An 8847-nucleotide genomic window follows, 5' to 3' on the forward strand; every position below is an offset into this window, starting at 1 on the left:
AGCAGAACCGGAAACATGTCTGCTAAATGTGGCCGAAAACTGACCAAACTAGCATTCAGCACACAGAAGTGTTTCAAGGAAACTACCTTTTGTGAGGACCTCTCTTCTGTTGTCAGATAGGTTACGGTATGTTTTTTTTCCTCACTAGTGAACGCCTGGCGGTAAAGCCCGCTTTGTCCTCGTACATTTTAAGCGTGATGATGTCCACGCACCCAGATGTTTGTGTGTTTGTACTAGTCGGGGTTTACGCTTGTTTCCATGCTTGCCTGCTTCAAGTGGATTAAAACTGCCACAACCCCATGTGCTATTTGAAGCAAGGGGCTTCCTATAGCGCGAGGCATTCTGTAAAGCGAAGATTCATGTGGACGTGATGGCATTGTGTTGGGTTGTTGGCACTGGCTGTACGTCGCATCAGAGGGGCTCTGCCTAGCTGGCGCACGAAGTATTCTGCCCTTAGCTATCGGCTCTTCTATGGTTGGTATATCATCGCGCGAAAGGTTAAGCTATTTTAGCGCACTGTGGCACTTCTCGTGCGCCGGGTCGGCCCTACCTCGAAAAATGATGCAATACGTGTGCAGGCAGCATCTACAGTCTGTTGTAAAACTCCTGGCTGTTGAAGTAGTAAGTGAATGTCCTGCTGCACAACAAGCGACATGGAACGAAGAAATTGACGCTGAGGTTTGTTTTAATATTCGATCGCATGTTAGGGTGTTTGGCCGTGAAGGTTTATATGCCTTGGCGAAACAGTCGCACGTGCCAGGAAGGACCCCCTGCTGAAACCCGTGTACATACGGGAAAAAGAAAGAGCAAAATTGAACTCGAAAAAACACAAAGAATGTATCTGGGTCTCTTACTAGTAGCAGCTGTTTCTGTCCTACATTCACTCTTGCGGAGTCGTCGATGAGTGCACACGCGAAACGTTTACCAGAAGAAGAGTAAAATGAACGTCTGAATACTTTGTATAGTGGGTGTAAAGTAGCACCAGCCTACAGCAGTTGCACAAGCCATGTGTGAGAGAGCAAGGGGACAGCGAACGTCAGATACGAGGAATTGCGCGTCAACAGCGCCAAGAGGGCGCCTGGCGATGCCGTGCTGCTAACACTCGAAAATCGAGCCCAAAACGTCGATTGCAAGCTTCACCGTTGGAGTACTTTATCACATGTCAATTGATGTAGGTCCTGGGAAGCCGCATAGGTGGCATTTAAATACCATTGTGGTATTCCTACTACAAATGCATCCGTATCTTCATTGATTGGAATTAAGGGGCGCATAACGTGACACTTTATTTTGTACTCACGATACAAACACTTTCATATGCCTGCGTGATAAACCTTACGATTAACAGCGTGGACGCCCCTTTTGAGACGCCGCTTATGAACTACCTTTGCATGGTGTAATTAGGCCGAACATGCTGTTATGAACTGCTGTCTACTGAGATGCGTTTTTGTGGTCATCTGCTGGTCCAGGTTGTTGACTTGGAAACTTGCAAGAAGCTTGGTCCTGGCGAGTGTGGGGAAATTTGCGTTCGCGGCCCGATTTCCTTCAAGGGATACCTCGGAATTTCAGGACCTGCTAGTTGCGTGTACGATGACAGCGGTTTTCTGAAAACAGGTGGGCAATTAGAATTTGTGTATATGAGATAAATTTCTTAAGTCTTTACAATTTCATTTTTTTTATCTAAACACAGGTTACTACACAAGCTCCCAAGAGAGAAAGAATTATGGCCACCGTTGAAGATGTGTGTTTTTAGCCTATTTATGCGTAAGCGGGCGCCCTGGTAAGCTGTTGTAAAACAGGTTCACAAATGGCAAAAAGGGTCCAGTGCCCGTCCGGTGCAACCAGCTGGCTCTGGTGGTCGTTCTTACCCGATTTTGAGCTAACCACAATGGATGTGCGAGGGGACGAACCATGCGCCAGAACATGCACACTACAGATATACTGCCACAGGCTCCGACAAATCGTTCCATTTTTAGTGAGAGCGGTGAGTGCCAGCGACCACCGGAACAGCGCCGCGTCATGCGACCGCGTTCGAGGAGATTCTGCGTCGGGTAGAACGCGCAAGTGTGCCGAGTGGTATCCAGCGCACAGCTCGCGGAGGCACGTGGGAGGACTCGACGAGGAACGCGTTCCCAGTGCAAGAGCGCTTTTTCTTTCTCGACGGCGGCCTCCCTGTTCGCGTTTCTTCAGTTCGGTGGGCACAAGTTCACCTTATTAAAACAGTTGTTTTGCCCTACTCTATCCATCTGTCGTCTTGTAATCCGTGACAAAACTGGTGGTGGTGCGGGGTAATCGCAACCCATGCAGCGTACCCCTCCGACACGCCGTGCAGCAAGCCCAATTCTGAGCCCCGGACGGCGCGTCTTCCTGGATCAGGACCAGCCACCTACAAGCCGACGTCTACAAAATCAACCGCCCGAATTTGGACTCTTGCACGACGGAACGAGGACTAAGGCCAAATTCGTCATGACTTTCTAAGGCCAGCAGACGGAAGCCAGTGCACCGCAAATCATCTACATGCCCATCGCCCCTCGGGCGCCGATGCCCTTCCGTGGAGAGCCATTTGAAGACGTGGAAGACTGGATCCAGTATTACGAACGGGTGGCCCGCAACAACGGATGAACCCCGAAGCAATGCCTGGAGAACGTCTACTTTTCACTAGAAGAGACTGCCAAGTCTTGTTACGAAAACCACGAAGCTGCACTTGCATCGTGGGAAATCTGCAAAGACGACCTAAAGCGGGCATTTGCGAACCCGTACCGACGGCAGCGTGCCGAGGATCTCCTTCAGACAAGGGTTCAAGGTCCAAATGAAACCGTCACCAGCTTCGTGGAAGGAATGCTCTGCCTGATTCTCCGCGCCGACCCCCGGGCCAGCGAAGAAAAGAAGTTGAAACTCTTATGAAAGGTGTGAAGAGCGACATCTTTGGTGGCCTCATTCGTAATCCCCCAACGACAGTGAGTGAGTTTGTTACTGAGGCAACAAACATTGAAAGGGCGCTACAGGCAAGAGCTAGCCACTATCACAGGCTCACTGCCGGCCCTAGTGTCACTACACTGGCGCACAACCACCGTGAAACGCTTGCCGCGAAGCCCGGAAATCTTCGCGACATTATTCGTAGCATCATCCGGGAAGAACTTAACGCCGCCGTCCCCTGCGTGCCTTCCGTGGCCGATAGTCGACTGGACGTGACCACTGGCGGCACCGCACGCACTAGAGACACAATTCGCGACATCATTCGGGAAGAATTGACGAAGATGCTTCCATCCTCTGAACGCGCAGCATCTGTTTCCATCGCGGAAGTCGTTCGGCAGGAAGTGCGACGCTCCCTTTTGCCAGGACCCCCTGTCCAGGTTGTCCCTGAGCAGCCAGCCTTGACGTATGCAGCCGTAGTCCAAAATTCGCCTTCCGCAATTCCTCGCCAATACCTGGCTCCAACACGACGGGAACCACCATCGCAACAATACGCACCCACAACCCATTGCTGCCCCCGGAAAAGTGACGTGTGGAGGACGGCCGACAACCAACCTTTGTGTTTCCACTGTGGAGAGGCCGATCATGTCTACCGCCACTGCCCCTACCGCGAACTTGGACTCCACAGATATCGGCCGAACGACCCGTGTCCAAGATACGGCCAGCATCCACGGGACATCGCCGAGTATTTGCGCCACCCGCCGTCTCCGCCACTGATTCAGCGCCGAGAATCCCGTTCGCCGTCACCCCGTCGCCCAACGTCTCCTGCTCGCCAACTTCGCCGTGAGAGCCCCTCTCCCCTGCGCGGGCGGGAAAACTAGGCACGGCAACCCCGGGAGGTGGGGTTGCCGCCAGCAAAGTTAGCGAAGAGCCTCCAGCGGCGGTGGGACGCAGTGAGTCAAGTAAAGGTGGTCTTCAACACGGCATGCGTTTTTCTGTGTCAAATAACCTCAATGTGATGATTGACGGCTACGACGCCATTGCGCTCGTCGACACTGAAGCAGACTATTCCGTCTTTAGCGGGAGCTTCTCACGCCGTCTTAGGAAAGTGACGACTGTGTGGGATGGCCCTGAAATACAGATTGCCGGGGGACATCTCATAGCACCTATCGGAAAGTGTACCGCTCGTGTTATAATTAATGGCGAGGCATGCCCCGTGAATTTCGTCGTTCTGCAGAACTGTTCTACAGACGTCATACTCGGAATGGACTTTCTGTATGAGTACGGTGCTATAATCGATCTTGGTGAGAGCAGTCTGACGCTTCGAAAACCTGTCGCGCCACCCGAATACCGGCGGCCGATATTCACGATGGCACGAGTTCTAGATGACCATGTGAGGGTACCTCCACGTTCGGGAGTTTTCTTGCCTATTGGCACTGATGCAAGTACTTGCCACGAAGCCCTGGTTGAATGCAATACTCAGCTTCTCCTGGAAAAAGGCATTGGCGTCGCAAGGGGTGTCACACAACTGCAAGATGGTCGTGCCACAGTTCTTGTGACGAACTTTCGGGACAAGCCGCAGCACCTCACGAAAGGTATGGCAATAGGCTACGTCGAAGACATCAGTGATTTCTCCGACGTTTCACCAGTGATAGGAGAGGCAGGTTCACCAGGAGCAAGCTCGACTGTACTCGTGGGGCTCGACGTAAACCCATTGCTTTCGTCGCAAGAGAAAGACGATTTGACCAGGCTACTAGATGAGTTTCAAGACTGTTTTTCGACTACAGAAGGTGTCAATCGAACTGCCATTGCCAAGCACAGAATAATCACTGCAGATTCCACGCATGCCATTCATCAATCGCCATACAGAGTATCTTTCAAGGAGCGAGAAGCTATACAGAAACAAGTACAACAAATGTTACGAGATGACATCATCCAGCCCTCAAACAGCCCCTGGGCTGCGCCAGTAGTGCTGGTGAGGAAGAAAGATGGGACACTACGATTCTGTGTCGATTACAGGCGATTTAACCGCAGTAACTAAGAAAGATGTCTATCCTCTACCCCGTGTGAACCACACGTTTGATCGACTACGGTGTGCTCGTTACTTCTCATCAGTAGATCTGAAAAGTGGCTATTGGCAAATCGGAGTTGACGAGCGGGACAGAGAAAAAATGGCGTTCATTACACCTGACGGCCTGTATGAATTTAAAAGGATGCCGTTCGGACTTTGCACTGCGCCTGCCACCTTCCAGAGGGTGATGGATACTGTTCTTGCCGGTCTGAAATGGCAGACGTGTCTTGTTTATCTTGACGATGTTGTAATTTTCTCGAACACATTTGACGAACACCTCAAGCGCCTCAGAGCAGTTCTACAGGCAATCAGGAACGCGGGTCTGACGCTTAAACCGACAAAATGTCGCTTCGGTTACCGGGAGTTGAAGTTTCTCGGGCACATCATTTGCAGTGAAGGGATTAGCCCCGACCCACAGAAGACAGCCGCTGTGGCTGCCTTTCCAACTCCAACCGACAAGGAGACCATCAGGCAGTTTCTCGGTTTGTGTGCGTACTACAGGCGTTTCATCCGGAACTTCTCCCGTGTAGCGGCCCCACTTACCTACCTGACAAACAAAAGCGTCGCCTTCGAGTGGAAGGAAGGACAGCAAAGAGCGTTCGACGAACTGAAACGAGCACTACAAACGCCTCTGTTGCTAGGGCATTTTGACCAGGACGCCGAAACAGAAATACACACCGACGCTAGTAACAAAGGCCTTGGAGCAGTCCTCGTTCAGAAACAAAACGGGGCTGAGCAAGTCATTGCGTATGCAAGTCGAACACTTTCCTGGGCCGAAACTAATTATTCGGCGACTGAGAAAGAGTGCCTTGCGGTGGTGTGGGCAGTGACGAAGTTCCGTTCATATTTGTAGAGACGCCCATTCCGAGTTGTCACCGACCATCATTCACTGTGCTGGCTGGCGAATTTTTTAAGACCCTGCTGGGCGACTTGCTCCGATTGCAAGAATTTGACATTACGATGACACACAAGTCAGGTCGAAGGCACAAGGACGCAGACTGCCTGTCACGAAATCCCGCAGAATTAGCGCCGGTGGACAAGACTGATGACGAGGAGAGCTTCCTCGGAGCAGTGAACGCAACGGATATGGCAGTGCGGCAGCGACGTGACCCAGAACTACGGCACGTGATGGAACACTTGGATGGAAAAGGAAACGTAGTTCCCCCTGATTTCTTTCGCGTTTTACCCTCACTGAGTATTCGGAACGGCGTCCTATACAAGAAAAACTTCGAACCTGGGGGAAAATCATGGCTTCTTGTTGCACCCAGTGACCTGCGAGGAGAAATTATTGAGGCCTGTCATGATGACCCCAGCTCTGGACACCTCGGCTATACGCGCACGCTTTCAAGAGTACGAGAAAGTTACTACTGGCCGCGACTCGCGAAGACCATACGCTGGTACACTAAGACTTGCCACCAGTGCCAAAGACGGAAGACACCGCCCTTACGCCATGCCTGCTTTCTGCATCCGATTCCACCGCCAAGGGTGCCATTCCAACAAATCAAAATGGACTTACTTGGCCTATTTCCTAGGTCAGAGTCAGGAAATCGGTGGAGAATTGTAGCGACTGATTACCTCAGCCGTTATGCCGAGTCGAAAGCCCTACCGACAGGAACTGCGACGGAAGTGGCGAAGTTTTTTATCGAATGTATTGTACTACGGCACGGCGCTCTCGAGGTAATCATTACTGACCGAGGATCAGCATTTACGGCACAACTTACCGAAAAAATCTTACGTTTAGGTGGAACTAGTCACCGCAAATAACTGCGTACCACCCACAAACAAATGCGTTAACCGAAAGGCTAAATAAGACGATTTCTGACATGATCGCTATGTACGTAGACGTGGAACACAGAAGATGGGTTGAGGTACTTCCGTACGTAACCTTCGCATACAACACGGCCGTGCAAGAAACTACCGGAACGTCACCATTTCAACTTGTTCACGGTAGAAAGGTAACTACCATGCTGGATGCCATGTTGCCTCACCAACAGAACGCAATCACAGACGTCGATTGCCAACTCGTGTGCCAGCGTGCTGAAGAAGCCCGTCAACCAGCAGGAATCTCCGCCGTCGAGACGTACAGTTCAACTCTGGTGACAAAGTATGGATATGGACACCGATAAGACGCCGCGGCCTCAGCGAAAAGCTCTTGAAACGCTATTTTGGTTCATACAAAATAACGCGCCGTGTCAGTGAATTGACCTACGAAGTATTACACGACGACACTCAAACGTCATCCAACAGGCGGTCGCTTCGTCCGGAGGTGATGCACGTTGTGCGGCTGAAACCATACTACTCTCGCTAGTGCTCTGAGTGTATTGAACGCTTTGTTGTGTTTTTTTTTTGTCCTAGGCAGCATCGGGACGATGCAGCTTTTCTGAGGGGGGATAGTGCCACACGCTCCGACAAAGCGTTCCATTTTTAGTGAGAGCGGGGAGTGCCAGCGACCACCGGAACAGCGCCGCGTCATGCGACCGCGTTCGAGAAGATTCTGCGCCGGGTAGGACGCGCAAGTGTGCCGAGTGGCGTCCAGCGCACAGCTCGCGGACGCACGTGGGAGGACTCGGTGAGGAACGCGTTCGCAGTGCAAGAGCGCTCTCTCTTTCTCGACGGCGGCCTCCCTGTTCGCGTTTCTTCAGTTCGGTGGGCACAAGTTCGCGTAATTAAAACAGTTGTTTTGCCCTACTCTGTCCATCTGTCGTCTTGTCATCCGTGACAAAACAGGGTGCCCCCGATATCACGCACTCATTTTTAAAAAGAGCAATGATGTTGCTTGAATAATACTTAGTGCATAATGTTTCCAGTACACTAAAGTGTCGGTCAGTAATTCGTCCATAAATTAGATCAAATTATTTGTATATATTATCTAAATCGAGAAGTACTCGTTACATTACAGTGTTATTACAGTGTCATTGCAGTATCATAACAGTGTCAAATGAGGCACTTGTAGGCACCCACGAGGAGCATCTACCTGAGGTATTTTCAGCGACGAGCTAATTGCTTACTCATTTATTGAGACTCATACAAAAACCCCGCGAAATATAAAAGAACCCACGTTGGGGCAGTCCCGTTAGCATCGTAGAGCAATGCTCTCGAGCAGGCTCGCACTGACTAGGCCAGAGAAGAAAGGGGCAGACATCTAGCTTGTAATATAGGATGGTAGCGATACTTGGACTACTACGAAGCATTTTTGTACGCACTGGCTGCATTTCTGACTTGTGCTTAACGATCAGAGAGAAAAAGCTAGCAACGAAGGCTTCTGAATCACCGTGGCTCAAGAAAGACAAAGGCTGTCTGCGCTTCGGTGGCTTAAAACGTGAGCCTGAAAGGTGGCCGAGGCGAGGTGTTGGTCAGTTTGAGCGGGAGGTGTCAGTGTCAGCGTTTGCGAATGTTAATTCTGTAATTTCCAGTCAGCGCTGAACAATTGTGCTTTTGCAAATACAGAGAGATATAGAGAGAGATAGACCAAGTGACAGACAGAGTGAAGGTCTTGGTTCAAGAATAAATATTTGGGGTTCAGGAAAACGGGCTAATGATATGGCAAACAGCCCAATGGTAAATTCTGAAGTCTGCAGCACATGATGCAGAAGTATCTGCCCTTGTCCTCCCAATCCTTTCGCGCTGATTTTTGAGGCAACGGGCTGGTCAAAGGTACCTTTGATGTTTCGAAGCAGTGGAATAAGTAATGTTCAAGTTGATCTCCCGTGTTCATACCCTTGCACATTAAAATGTTGCGTGCAAGAGGGTAGGTGTTTCCTCACTTTTAGCAGAGTGTTAAGTTAATGTCTCATGTTCCCCCCTAACACGTCCACGCACATTGGTTCGCATATACTTGTGTTGGTTGTCATTCAGAGAGTTTCTCA

The sequence above is a fragment of the Haemaphysalis longicornis genome, unplaced genomic scaffold, assembly GCF_048455015.1.
Source record: "Haemaphysalis longicornis isolate Haplotype H1 unplaced genomic scaffold, Haemaphysalis longicornis Haplotype H1 scaffold_7, whole genome shotgun sequence".
Lineage (NCBI taxonomy): Eukaryota > Metazoa > Arthropoda > Arachnida > Ixodida > Ixodidae > Haemaphysalis > Haemaphysalis longicornis.